General features: G+C 33.6%; 1 protein-coding gene across 2 annotated transcripts in view; it reads right to left on the bottom strand.

Moving 5' to 3' along the window:
* SYT1 (synaptotagmin 1) overlaps positions 1–15844 on the bottom strand; it is a 525751-nt gene that overhangs the window by 492254 nt on the left and 17653 nt on the right. The window lies entirely within an intron of this gene.

Genomic DNA, 15844 nt, shown 5'->3' with positions numbered 1-15844 from the left:
AATGCTATAAGAAATTTTTGGTTAGTAAGGTTAGGAGTTTTGGTTAATAGGATGGTTCAGTCTGAGATGTTTCACCCCTTAGGGAGCTGAAGATAAGGAAGGATGCCTATGCATAACACCTGAATGGGCCTTTATATTTGGTTCATTTCCTAACTCGAGAATTTTAGCTCTGCCCAATGTTGTGGGGACTATCTCCACAAAATAAAACCTGGTGAAAATGCCAAAGACTCAGCACTGTATTCAATGACCAACACAAAATTCCAAAACCACTAGGAAGGGGAACCTCCCCTCTACCAAAATTTTAATTTGCGGTACACACTTATCAATAGGTTAATTGTGATCTTTATGCGATGATAGATGTAAAGCCATAGCATAGAGTTTCCCCTGTGGCACTTAATGAATTATATAGATCCTTATTAACTGTATGGAGCAAATTAGTTGATGGCATCTAATGTGAGCCAGAGTCAAAGCATCATCTGTCCAGTGCTTTTAAAAGATCAGGACAACCTGAGGCATATGGCTCTACACAGTGGTCTTGGACTATCACTTTTCAAGCTTACAGGGTTCTATGCAATGATGAAGATTCACCTCCAAGTGTTGCACAGTGTCCAAGACCTGGTCTAATAAAAAAAAAAAAAAAAAAAACTTCAACTCCTGGTCACCAAACATTTAATCCTACCCAAAGTGCTCTAAGGAGAGTTTATTAAGTCATATTTCTATGTTGATACCATTGAACTATGAGAAAGGAAGGAAACTTTTCTCTTAAGCTCAGAAGACATTAATAATAGCCTGATACTTGGCATTTGATAAAAATAAATTAGACTTAATATTTTTTCAAATGATATTTCAAAGAAAGTACAAAAGCTACTCCATAGCACATTTTAGTTTAATCAAATGTGTTACATATTTAAATGCACGGTCTACTACTTCTGTCGGTATGTAAAAAAATAGGAAAAGTTTAAAATAAAATTTTAAAAATGCTGTCTTTGACTACCAACACTGGGTATAAATCTACTTAGGTATTACATATAAGTCAAAGGACTTAGGTACATTATTGTGAGATTCTGAGATTTAAGTTAGGTAAATTCTTTAATTACAGGTTTCCATTAATTGAAATTCATCTCATTTTTCTAAAAAAATGATTTTTTTGTATGTTGAGATTTAAAATTCCTATTATCCTTTGTAAAAGACATAAAATTACTACTTTCTTTTTGAATTTATCAAGAAGAAATGAAGTTAATTCAAAGATATCTTCTTTCACATGTTTAGTATCTTAATATTTTATATTATTTTAAACAAAACTAATTAAATGGCTTTGGTATCTACATTATAAACCATTAATAGAAATATCAATGTATCCTAAATACTGCAAAGTCTCCATTTACATGAGGATATGTAGTTTGGGAATATTTCTGCCTTGGGGAGGGTTGTTGCTGTCCATTTAATTTATTTTTTTTATTTTTTTAAAGATTTATTTATTTGAGAGAGAAAGGGAAAGAGAGAGCAAGCAAGAGGTAGGGCAGAGGGAGACCGAATCCTGAAGCAGACTCCCCACTGAGCGCAGAGATCACGATCTGAGCTGAAATCAGGAGTTGGCCGCTTAACTGACTGAGCCACTGAGGCATGCCACTGTTCATTCTAAATTAAGCTCACCTTGTGTATGTTTCAGAAAATGTTCTCTTTATATTCAGAACAAGTTTCAAATAAAATTTTCGGTGGTCTCAGATAAATTTCTCTTGGAAAAGAGACTTTTGACTGCATTTTCCTGTTTGTTCAACAGAAAATGATAGCTAAAATTTTCTCCTTCATAATTTACCTTAGGAATTTTCCTAGTTATTTCTTTATCATATATTTTCTTATCTCTTTTCAAGTACATTTTCCAATGTATTTTTCTTATAATTCGTGTGAAGACACTACTCATTTACTATTTAGCACAACTGTAGAAATAGCCAGTTCTTTATTCAGATGGGGCAAGTAGCAACTTTAGGAGAAAAGAATACATGAAGTTCTAACTTTATCCTGAACGATTAAGAACAGGAGAATATTAAAGAGATTTTGTGATATGCAGAGTTGGATATTAGAAACACATTCTTTCATTCATTTAGTCATATAGCAAAGTCACGGACTATATACAGAAACTGATTTAGCTGCTTTAAGAACCACCTATCTTTAAAGTTGGTATAATCATTCCCATTTTACAATTCAGGAAAAGGCTCAAGGATAAAGTAACTGTCCATTGGATGGCAGCTAAATAGCTGAGCTTCTCTCCTGTCCTTAGGTTTCTTTTGTTCATTTCTCCTACACCACTGACTGCACTTTTCGTAGGTCCTCAGTATAGTGGGAAGCCTGATTTCTCTAGGTTGGAATCCCAACTAGTCAAAGAAACTATAAACTGCGATTTAGTCCATAAGTTCAAATATGGAATAAACTTAGAGCATTTGACACACTGTTACTCTTGCACTTTTTATTGTTCTAGAGAGACTAGAATTAGCTCGTATTATTAAGATACTTTGCACATATCACAATCTTTCATTACTGTGTCCTCTGGCTTAAAATATATGGTCCTATTAAAATATATTGGATTTAACAAAAAGCATGTTTTTTTATAGAATAACTTCAGAAACAAGTTTTTATAAAATAACTTTAAAAATATTTTTAAATGTCAATCACAGAGAAATGAAAATGTTTCTATGATAACATGTTTTATTTTTTAAATGAAAATACCATAGTTCAAGCCACCAAATGTGTTTTTTTTAGAGTTTGTTAAGGATGTGGGAAACACAGAAACGCCAACTCTTTAGGAATCACTAAAACAAATATTATTTTACATTAAGCATTTAACAGGATAAGTATTATACCAAAGAATTTTTGATTGCCTTATTTACTATGTTGATTACTTAATCCTCTAATCCTAAATATCATAAATTAGTTTTATGAGGATAATACTTTGTTTCTTCTCATTTTGTACTTCAAATTGATTCTGTGTCTTGAAATATCAATTCTCTCATGAATAATTTATTTTAATACATAATTATTTTTAAGGTATTTTATGGGATGCTATGGAAATCTCAAAGGAGGGAATATCATAACTTCTGGCTTAAATAGTCGTAATGTTAAGAACTAATTCCTGGGTTTTTACTATTGTCCAAGCTTTACAATAAGCACTGTCTCATTTATTCCTGACCGCAAGTCCATGAAACAAGTACTGTTATTTTGATCCTCACGAAATGAGTAAGAGAGTAAGTGACTTGCGTGGTCACACAACTATGACATCATGAGGTTGACGGGGAGTTTTTGTCACTAGATTATGCTGGTGGCAAAAAGCAAGAAATACCATATACCATAAATTAAGACTGAGTAAGATTGACACTAAACAGAGAGATGATCAAAGTGATATTCACAAATCAGAACCCAGCATCGAAGAGGTATTTGTAAGAGAGAAGCGAGATCTAGGCAGAGGGAAAGCATAGAGGAGCAGTTCCTGGTGTTGAATGTCCTGACGCTTGTATAATTCTGAGGGACCATCAGAAGACAGTAAAAGCAATATGGACACAAAGTTAGGTGGAAAGAACACAGTTATACCACTAATTATGGTTAAAATGTCTTATTTTTCCAAACTTTACCAAAAAATATATCTACTCCTAGCCTCCCTCCCCCATGACCTTGGAAGGATCTGTGTGCATGAGGGGCCCTGAAAATTGAGGTCTCAAAGAAAAACAGATGGTACTTTTTTAGGTTTTATATTATTGATTATGACAGGAACATATATCTAAACAGTATGCATTAAACTCATTTCTAATTTATTAACTTAACGTACCACGGTTTTTGTTTGTTCATTTATTTCAGTTCTCTGTATAATGGGACATAACTCCAGTCTGTAACCTACTGTTAGGTTTAGGTTTTAGTTTCAGTTAAAAGAAGTTTGTTTTTACTAACACATCACCTACTGGCCTCATTTGGCAGAAATAATAGTATATTAAATTTTATTCAGATAGAAAGCTTAGTATCTTTGACTCAACTTTTCTATAAAATCCTCTTACAGCCTATATTTCATGAGTGTCTAAGTTTTCAGGCTTTTTGTTTTTTGAGTATTCAGTGATGTTGGTTTTTATGTTTTCCTTCTCTTTAACACAGATGGAAAGAAATATGCCTAGATAAGCTGGTTTTGGAAATTATGCTTAGTATTGAAATAAAATCTTGCACATTTTAAAAAAAGTTTAATTTATAAATATGTACATTATTATATTCAGAAATAATATTGGTGTAGATGCTCAATAACTTTACTGTCAGTGTTTATATATTCTGATAAATCAGCCAATAGAAAGCCCTCTCCCCCAAATAAGACAAGAATTATTAGATTTGAAAAGGTCATTTTCATTCACTATTAATTACTCTTGCTTTTGATGTTGCAACTGCCAGTAAATCTGGAATTGTTTTTGCGTGTATGCTCATGCTCAAGGTCTTTATATTGGTTGCAATAATGGCAGTCATCCATTTGTCTGCACAATCCTTCTACATCTTGGTAAACAACTGCTGGCAAAGGCCATCAGCAGATCAACATAGTTGGGCAATTTAGTTACTAGTAAGCACAAATCATAATGAGATCATAATAATACTTATACATGCTAGTTTTTAATTTTAGAATTTGACTTATGTTTGTCTCTATTTTCTCTATCAAAGCAATCCTTCTTAAACTACAATTCATATTTAGTTATCTCAAAAATATTGTGGAATTCTCAAAAATAACTCTTCCCCCTCATCATAATTAAAGTGTGTATGCAGGGAAGTAGGGAAGGGGATGTAAACCAGTTATTTGGGGTTCAATGCTGGTGATTTTTTTTTTGGATTGTTAAACTGTTTTCCCTATTTTTATATTGAACAGTTTAAAAACTTTTTTTTACATTTTTAATAGCAGTTACTGCTCCGCTGGTTGTGTGACTAAGCTAATTTCTGAGGACTTTTATTTGTAGAATTCAAAATATAATTTGACAAATAATAAAATTACTATTTCTAAAGTTAATGATAGGCACTAGGTAGGTTGTTTTTATGTTAAAAACACAAAAAGATGGTGTTTTCCATTTTAGCAACTCTAAGAAGTTAAGGAATCCAACTGGTTTTTATCAAACCATGCAAAGCACTGTTGCATTTAAAAGCATAGTTCAAGCTTGGTGAGGATTCACCAGCCTGAGTTCAGGTAGACCATAGGAGGTATGGAAAGAAACCAGACAAGCCTGGACCCTAGATTTATAAGCACTAAGACATAAATAACATACATTGAGAGGAACAGAATGGATAATTGCTATTATATACAATTATGATATAGCTATTAATTTATTCATCGTTTTCTTAGATTTATCATCTCTTGAATATTTGTCATATATAAGAGAATTTATTTGAATAATTCTTAACACTTAAGTTTAACAGCCCTGGCTTTGTGAATCTAGGAAGACACCCAAGAGATGAGACGTATTGCATTTTGAGGTCTGTTTATTTTGGTACCCACTACTTAGCTTCGAAAGACAGAAAAAACTGCTTAACGGATATCAGTAAAGCAGTGATTTGTGACCTGCCTCTTGAGCACAATTCAAGTTGTCACAGGTTTCTAGGGACATTTCTGGCCAAGCTTCCTTTTGTCCTACATGTTCTGAGCACCTTTAAGTTTTACACCTTAAAAAGCTGCTAAAATGTCTTCTTCCATATATAAGTAAATACCACCCAACTGTCATTTCATGATAGATACTTTAAAATTCAGTAACATCTAGAATTTCTGCTATCTTGACAAATTTGCTTCAGATATATTTCCCTTTAATCAACAGGTATTAGAAACTATTCAGTCTTTAAATTTCTTTTCTAAAATGCAATCTTAGCTGGGTATGGAGCCAAAGTGTTGAGTTTTATGCCCAGCCCAGCCATTTACTAGTTTCCTATTCTTGACCAAGTCTATAAGGAAAACACAGTGTAAAATAGGAACTATCTACATTTCCAAAATCTATCAGTAGTCATGTTAGTAGCATGATTACTTTCTCCTGGTTTTTATTTAGAAACACTCCAGCTGAGGTTTTTCAGCTAAGCCTTGAAGGTAGGGCAATATTTACATCAATGGAAAGAAAAGAGTTGAACTCTGGCTAGGACATTGGAGGTCCTGGAAATTCAAGTAGAGTAGGGAGTGAAGATGAACAATATGATGTAAGGAAAAGATCAAGAAAGATATCTCGGGAAAGGGGGTCAATTTTGGAAAGAGTAAATTGGAGAACGACAGATTGATTGCAACTGACAGAAACTGTAAAGCTCTGAAGAAAATATATTTAAGAAAAGTGAAATATAAACATTCAGTCTAGGTCAGTACAATGTGCTAATGAAGAACTGTACTTAGTGTTTTTGTGAAATGGAGCACAATGTGTTTCTTAATGATATATTATGCTGACGGTTGTTATTAAGAGTTATTTTACAAAAAAATTCTTGAAGATTATTTAAGGTTTTCGAACCTAAATGTTTTTAAATCTAAAGAAGATTAGTTAAAAGATAATCTGCCATGCATCATTTTACTATTCAACATTTTAAGCCATGGGAATTATTAATATCTCATGTATTCAGTAACTTTTTAAAAAAGATTTATTTATTTGAGAGAGAAGGAGAGCATGCATGCACATGTGGGGAGAGAGGCAGAGGAAGAGGGAGAGGGACAGAAGACTCCCTGCTGAGTGTGGAGCCTGGCGGGGCTCCATCTCATGACCCTGAGATTATGACCTAAGACAAAACCAAGAGTCTGTTGCTTAACCAACTGAGCCACCCAGGTGCCCCTCAATAACTTTTTTTAAAAAAATAATTCAGTATTATTCAAGACATAGCCTCTTCATTATCTTCCCAAACACTATAATCAGTAAGGCCTTACTCATGCTCTTTTCCCCACAGGATGGAAGTCCCATGAAACTTTACTACATAACTTATTTCTAAACCAGATCATATCTCCGTTCCTCCCTCCAATTTATCACTAAGTGATTTTTCTGTCCTTACCTATCGTATTGTATACCACCTCACCCTTATTTTTATATTGCCATTTACTATGTCAATTTCACTTATATTGCAAGCTCCTCAAACAGAAAAATATGTTTTATCTATTTTTGCCTCTCTAGTGGGTATATCATAATCTCTTTAGAGTCTTCATCCTTTGACAATCTGATGGAAGCTATGAGCTCAATCTCCTAGAAAACTGCTTATGCAAACATACACACCACTTTTTGTATAGAATTCTGAATATTCCAAAACCCTTGAGGCAACACGGATGCCAGAATAAGATATCCTGAATTAGTGTTGAGCAAACATCCCTGGATAAAGTAAGAATTCAATACATGCTTGTCAATGGATTAGCTATAGGTACTCAAATCATTTTTTTTTTAAAGATTTTATTTATTTATCTGAACGAGAGAATGGGAGACAGAGAGCATGAGAGGGGAAGGGTCAGAGGGAGAAGCAGACCCCCCGCTGAGCAGGGAGCCCGATGTGGGACTCGATCCCGGGACTCCAGAATCATGACCTGAGCCGAAGGCAGCTGCTTAACCAACTGAGCCACCCAGGCGCCCTCAAATCATTTTTGATTGGTTTAAGAAAATTAACTGGACTAGGAACCCTGGGAGAAATGGGGCAGAAAATTAGTAATAGTCCAGGGACAGGAATGAGTAGGGGGAGTAGGGGATTTAGGAGAAATGAAAAGCTTTGGCCTTAGGTATTAATCTAGCTATAGCTGCTGTTTTCTAGTAAAAATTTATTACCAAGTACACATTTCTTATAAGGAAACAGGTAGTAAATCTGTGTATGTGGGAAAACTTCAAATATAAGCAGCCTTAAAGAACCTTGTGCTCTAAAGTAAAAATAGAAGTGACAGTGAGCAGGAGGAAGGAGGATATGCTGGGATGCAAATCACACCCTTGGTTTCCTGATGGAGCATGACTCAGAAGCTACCAAAGATAATAACCAATCACCAGGCAGAGGTAGGCTGAACCATATAGAGTTCAGAAGGTAGCCAGAAGAAGTGATCTCTGAAGCATTTCAGAAAGTGAACAACTCCAACAAGATTAATAAGAATAATAATAGTCATTACAGATAAAATTATCATTCATTGAACATTTGTCTGTGTCAAGCATCATCTAATCACTTTGCATGCATTATTTCTCAGGCTGAATATATTTTATTATCATAGCAGCTTGAATATGTTTCATTAAAGCTTAAAAATGAAAATGGGTCTATCCATCTAACTAGGGCATTATACACAATGATATTAAGAAAATGGAAGTAAAATGGGAAATGAGTTGAAATATGAGCAATTTACTTAAACCTACATTACATAGTTGTGTAGTCTTCTACATACAAGGGCAATACATAATCTTTCCAAATCACACACAAAAAATTTAAAGTATTTTTTAAAAATGATTTAAAGGGTGGCTCAGTCAGTTAAGCTAAGCATATGCCTTCGGCTCTGGTCATGATCTCAGGGTCTTGGGATGGAGCCCCACATTGGGCTCCCTGCTCAGCAGGGAGTTTGCTTCTCCCTCTGCCTCTCTCCCCTCCCCTGGCTTGTGCGCGCGTGCTCTCTCTCTCTTGCTCACACTCCCTCTCTCAAATAAATAAAATCTTTTTTAAAAAGTATTTTTATGTCTGAGGTTCTACCAATTTATATTTTTTATTACTAGTACTGTTACTAATTTATATCTCACTTTTCTCATGTAATAAGTTTGATTACTAATTATAATCTCAACATAACTTCGTTTAAATGCTCTAATATTGGTCTTGGATTACAATACTTGAGAATTTCTCTTTAGAAATAAAACTTAGGGGCGCCTGGGTGGCTCAGTCATTGAGCATCTGCCTTCGGCTCAGGTCATGATCCCAGGGTCTTGGGATCGAGCCCCTTATCGGGCTCCCTGCTTGGCGGGAAGCCTGCTTCTCCCTCTCCCACTCCCCCTGCTTGTGTTCCCTGTCTCGCTGTGTCTCTCTCTGTTAAACAAACAAACAAACAAATAAATAAATAAATAAATAAATAAATCTAAAAAAATAAAATTAAAAAAAAATAAAACTTAGTTTATTTCCATCTAGAAAAGGTAAGACTTTTTTCTGTAAGCCAAAATTACCGCATTTGAGAAACATAATTGGTCTTCTCAAACAAGCAATAATAATGTATTTCTCCTAATAAAAGGATATGTATTACCATCGTAGGAGGAATGCACATACCTCATTCAATCAGTAAGTATTCAATATCAGCTATGTATAAGATATTGTTTGGGATGTAAAGACAAGACATTTTCCCTATTCTCAAGAAGCTCATGTTGTAATAGAAAAAGTAAACAATGTATACAAACAACCATATTATAAGGTAGAAAGTTTAAGTATCATAGGAGGTTATTATCTTGATTTTACAGACTGACATTCTATCTTCCTGACTTGTGATGCTCCCAGATCACATGACTAAACAGCACTTATAGGTTATGAAACCTTATTAAATGACTTAACCTTAAATACCTCATATCTATTTATACAGTATGTTTTTTATTTATCCATTCTTTTTTGCTTTACCAACAAATAATACACTGTCTTATACTTTGATGGAAAGTATATATATTTTTTTTTTTTGGTCTTTCTTAGCTCTTTAACTATATTATCCTCTCCTTGAAAAAACAAAGCTTTTAGAAAAAAAATCTGGAATATGTGGCTGAGTTCTCATCTCATAGTAAGCAACAGAAAAATACTTGCTGCCTGGGTACCTAAAACATCAGGAGTACATATTGACTGAAATATAGATCATCACATTTGTAGGCATTATAAATATCTTCTAACTGCTAATTTGTTGATATGCATTTAACTATAGGCAACATTTAGGTGATGGTTAATTTTAGAGAATAATATCAAATGGCTGACCATTTTCAAAATCAGACTTCAGCAGAGTATCATTTAAATGTTGACACTGATGTATTTTTGTTTAAATGAAATTAAATGTAAAATATCGAAAAGCAAAAGCATTTTGTCTAAAAACAATTTTCTTGAAAATCAATGCCAATCCAGATATTTTATGGAGGATGGCTTTTAGAACCAATTGCACTCACTTTATATTCATGAACCCTTAATGTTTCTCTTCCTCTGATTTAGAGAGTACATTAGTAAGTCTTTCAAGTGTAGGGAATTTTTTTTCCTCTGCCACTTTCCCAGATGCCTTAAAGTTAACCCAACTTTTATCTACTTGCCCCAAGACAATGAACTAGATGGCATGGTAGCTGGGAAATGCATGTATAAAATGCTAAAAAAATAAATAAATAAAATCTGTGTTTTGATATAAGCTCTAGCTTGCATGATGGAAATTAAACTCATTTTTATTTTTATTTTTTTAAAGACAGATTTATTTATTCATTACATTAGAAGTGGGGAGGGGAAGAGGGAGGGAGAGCTAGAGCACAAATGGTAGGAGGGGTGGAGGGAGAGGGAGAGAGAGAATCTCAAGCAGACTCCCCTCTGAGCACAGAGCCTGATCTGATGCGGGACTGGATCCCCTAACCCTGAGATCATGACCAGAGCCGAAACCCAGAATTAGATGCTCAACCAACTGAGTCATACAGGCACCCTTAAGCTCATTTTTAAATAAACATTCTACAGTAACATATTTCTGAACTTTCTACTGCTCTCAATGTATATAGAGGCCATAAAATCTAGGAAACACCTAGAGAGAAGGCATAGGGCAATTTTGTTTCAAACATAAACCTACAAAAAGCAACTTTTCTCTGTTTCCACTCTTGCCCCACTCAGTCAATCCAGCAAAATCATTTTATGCAAAAATGATCCCTGGGGAAAAAAAAAACCTCAGTTGGAACATTTTACCCTTCTGTTCAAAACATTCCAGTAGCTTCCCATCTCATTCAGAATGAAAACCAAAGTCAACCTAGTGCCCTGCACCATCTGGTCCCATGTTACCTCACTGAAATAAATTTTTGCTTTCTCCATTACTTTAACCAGAGCACAATGGCCTCTGCTTTCCTCAAATCACCATGCATCTCTTACCAAAGTTCACTTTCCCACTTCCTTCCAAGCTTTGTTCAAATGTGGTCTTCACCTACCACCCTATTCTGATAAATGCATTGATGATAAAAGCTCTCAACAAAATAGGTTTAGAGAGAGCATACCTCAACATAGTAAAAGCCATAAATGAAAAGCCCACAGCTTTTTCAATGAAAAACTGAGAGCTTTTCCTCTAAGACCAAGAACAAGATAAGAATGTCTATTCTCACCACTTCTATTCAACATAGTACTGGAAGTCCTAGCCATAGCAATCAGATAAGAAAAAGAAATAAAAGGCATCCAAATTGGTAAGGAATAATTAAAACTTTCACTATTTACAGATGACATAATATTATATATAGAAACCATAAAGACTCCACCAAAAAAAAAACCCACTAGAACTGATAAATGGATTCAGTAAAATTTCAGGATACAAAATTAATTTACAGAAATCTGTTGTATTCTATACACTAATGATGACTTAGCAGAAAGAAAACAATCCAATTTACAATTGTACCCCCCAAAATAAAATACCTAGGAATAAACTTAACCAAGGAGATGAAAGACCTATACTCTGAAAACACTGATGACAGAAATTGAAGATGATCCAAATAAATGGAAAGAGATTTCATGATCATGGATTGAAAGAACCAATACTATTAAAATGTCCATATGACCCAAAGCAATCCATAGATTTAATGCAATCCCTATCAAAATACCAGAACTAGAAGAAATAATACTAATATTTGTATGGAACCACAGAAGACCCCAAATAGCTAAACCAGTCTTGAGAAAGAACAAAGCTGGAGGTATCACAATCCCAGATTTCAAGACATACTACAAAGCTGTAGTAATCAAAACCATATGATACTGGCACAAAAACAGAGACATAGATGAATGGAACAGAATAGAGACCCCAGAAATAAACCCACACTAATATGGTCAATCTATGACACAGGCAGCAAGAACATACAATGGGGGAAAGAGGGTGTTGTCAACAGATGGTGTTGGACAAACTGGATAACTATGTGCTAAAGAATGAAACTGGACTTTCTTACACCATACACAAAAATAAACTCAAAATGGATTAAAGACCTAAATGTGAGACATGAAACCATAATACTCCTAGAAGAAAACATAGGCAGTTTTCTCTCTGATATCGGCCATAGAAACATTTTTCTAGATACATCTCCTCAGGTAAAGGAAGCAAAAGCAAAAATAAAGTATTGGGACCACAGCAGAATAAAAAGCCTTTGCACAGCAAAGGAAACTGTCAGCAAGTTGACAAAGTAACTTACTGAATGGGAGAAGATATTTGCAAATGATATATCCAATAAAAGATTAATATCTAAAATATATGAAAAAAACTTATACATCACCAAAAACCCCAAATAATCTGATTAAAAATGGATGGAAGACCTGAATAGACATTTTTCCAGAGAGGACGTACAAATGGCCAACAGATGCATGAAAAGATGTTCAACATCACTCATCATCAGAGAAATGCAATCAAAACCACAATGAGATATCATCTTACATCTGTCAGGATGCTTAGACTCAAAAAGTCAAAAAATAAGTTTTGGTAAGGATATGGAGAAAAGAGAACCCTTTGCACTGTTGGTGGGAATGCAAACTGGTGGAGCCATAGTGGCAAACAGTATGGAGGTCCCTCAAAAATTAAAAATAGAATTACTGTATCATCCAGTAATTCCACTACTGAGTATTTACCCAAGGAAAATGAAAACACTAATTCAAAGAGATATATGTACCCCTATGTTTATTGCAGCAGTATTTACAAAAACCAAGATATGGAAGCGACCCAAGTGTCTATCAATAGATGAATGGATAATGAAGATGTGTGCATACACAAACACACACACACACACAATGGGATATTACTCAGCCATAAAAAATGAATGATGGACAATATTGTTGGACCTAGAGGGTATAATGCTAAGTAAAATAAGTCAGATAGAGAATACCCTAAGATTTCACTCATATGTGGAATTTAAGAAACAAAACAAATGAAGTAACCACAAAAAAAAAGACAAACAAATGACTCTTAAATACAGAGAAAACCTGGTAGTTGCTAGAGGGGAGGTGGGTGGTGGTGGGGGGCACTGCGTGAAATAAAGGGAATTAAGACTACACTTCTTGTGATAAGCACTGAGATGTGTATAGAATTGTTGAATCATTTATTGTATACCTAAAACGAACATAACACTATACTAATTATAATTCAATTTTTAAAAAGCTAATTGCATCAACAAATGACTTCATACATAATGAATCATTAAAAATGATCCATTCTGAAATAATTTTATGCTGCTACAGATTAAAATAGCTTTAACATGTAAGAAAAGAATTGTAATTGAAATAAATTTCAACTTTATATTGCAGAAAGGATACTTCTTTTCAGTACAAAAAGACATAATAATAAAATGCATTCTGCCTTCATCCCCCCAAAACTGGCACTCTCTACTTTCTTTCCTTGTTTTGTTATTGTTCTTGTTGCTTGTTTTTACTTCTTTGATGGCACTTAGCTACATAAAACATATCACCTTCCCTCCATCCTACCTCATTCCCTCCCCCCCTCCCTCCCTCTCTCTTTTTTTCTTTCTTTTTTCCACTTGTTTTCTGCTCCCAATAAAAGGTAAGCTCTTTGAGGGCTGCTAGGTTGCTGATACTGAGTATTTTTAAATTAATGCTCAGTTTTCTGAATTAATGAAAGAATAAATGGTCTAGATCCTATTAACTCTAAAGCCAAAGGCTCCTCATTGAATTCCAGCTGTAACACTTGCCAGTGGGGGTATGACTGTAAGTAATAGCATCATTTCTGTGACCTCAATTTTCTCATTTCCAAAATGATCATAACTGGGGCACCTGGATGGCTCAGTTGGCTAGGCGGCTGCCTTTGGCTCAGATCATGATCCCAGGGTCCTGGGATCAAGCCCCAAACCGAGCCCCACACTGGGCTCCTTGCTCAGCGGAGAGCCTGCTTCTCCCTCACCTGCTCCACCTGCTTGTGCCCGCGCACAATAAATAAATAAAAATCTTTAAAAAAATGAGAATACTACAAACCTGCTCCACCTGCTTGTGCCCACGCACAATAAATAAATAAAAATCTTAAAAAAAATGAGAATACTACAAACCTCACAATAGGGTTGAAGTAGGATTAAATGAGTAATGCACAAAAATTCTTAGAATGGCACATGGCATGTAAAGCTCTCTACATGTAAACTATTATTATTAAATTTAATGAATTTTATAAAGACCCTTAAACACTTCATGTTCCTTCAAATATCTTCCATATTGTTTGTTTTTGTTTTAAAATATTTGTCATATAGCTAAAATGTGCAAGATAATTCTTAAAAAATTTACATTCTGAAATACTTTAAAATCCTTAAGATTAGCATATTGAAGCCCCCAAGCAAAGATATATTAAATGTGACTATAAAATTTTTATTATAGTAGTGTCTGAACATATAAAGGAACTCAAACATTAAAAATACTATAGAAGATTATGATCTCTAACAATAATAATTGATGGAAATATTAATTTTAAACAAGATGTTATAATATCTGTCACCCAAGAATACTTTGCAATATGATAAAAGTGGAACTTTAAAAAAATCTTTAAATATAATCAGATCTATAAAATCATTTAATATATCTTATGTATATTGACACAATCATTACAAATTTTACCAGAAAATACTTAAAATTATAAAACTGAATTAGCTTAAAGTAAACCAAATCACTTGCATTTAACATATTTTATATAATTATTTCATGTTACATTAACCAAAAATAATTTATATAGCTCTAATATTAAAAATATATACATTTCAAAATCATTATAGTTTGTATGAAATAAAATATTATCCAAAATAAAATCATCTAATAACTTAAAATCTGCATTACACACATTGTATATAATGGAATACTGATTTTAAATATAATATATATTTGCATATTAGTAGATATAAGAAGCTCTTAATAGTGCTTACATCTGAAAAGTAACAAGGGATCTGAAAGAAGAACTATTTTTCAATTTACACGTTTTTGGATTATTTGAATATTTTAAATATTTCATAGAATACATTTTCATTTAAAAAGTTAAAATATTTCTTTAAAAGCATTGCTCTTTACTAGCAAAAAACCATACTTTTTAAAAAAGTTTCCAATAGAAAGAATTAAACATATATTGAAAATCTATACAGAATGAATAGCTTTGTTTTTCAGTAATAGAACTCTTTGTGCTTTGAATGTGATACAGATTTATGATATAACTGAGAAAATGATTAAAAACAGAGTAGTAAGAAAAGATGAAGAGGAGGGAGGGAAAAGGTAAAGCAAAGAATGATTATCTATTTGAAAGATAGCATTGACCCAAATAATCTGAAATAGTGGTCCCATTAAAGTAGAATTGCAATATATCCTTCAACATGTTTATACTCTTAATTATCACAAAATGAACACTTAAATCAACACACATTCATTTGGAATTTAATAGTGAGCTCTCCGGACAATTTATTTGGGGAAGTAAAGACTGCTAAACATAAAGTCGTCATCTTTTGCCTTGTATAAAAATGAGAGTCAACTATAATTAATTCCACTTCATGAAGATTCTTATTACCAAGATCACACATTAAGATACTATACTAGTTTGAAGAACAATAGGAATGAGTGAGAAACAAATGAAAATAAAATCAAGGATGATTCATCCAGTAATATCCATCAAAGATTTTTAAGTGCTTACTTATTAGTAAGTGCTAAGGACTGCTAGGTAGGTCAACAATGTGGA

This window comes from Halichoerus grypus, chromosome 6, assembly GCF_964656455.1.
Source record: "Halichoerus grypus chromosome 6, mHalGry1.hap1.1, whole genome shotgun sequence".
In the NCBI taxonomy this organism is placed as follows: Eukaryota; Metazoa; Chordata; class Mammalia; order Carnivora; family Phocidae; genus Halichoerus; species Halichoerus grypus.
The sequence above is the reverse complement of the archived record's forward strand: the minus strand, read 5'-3'. Positions and strand labels throughout refer to the sequence as shown.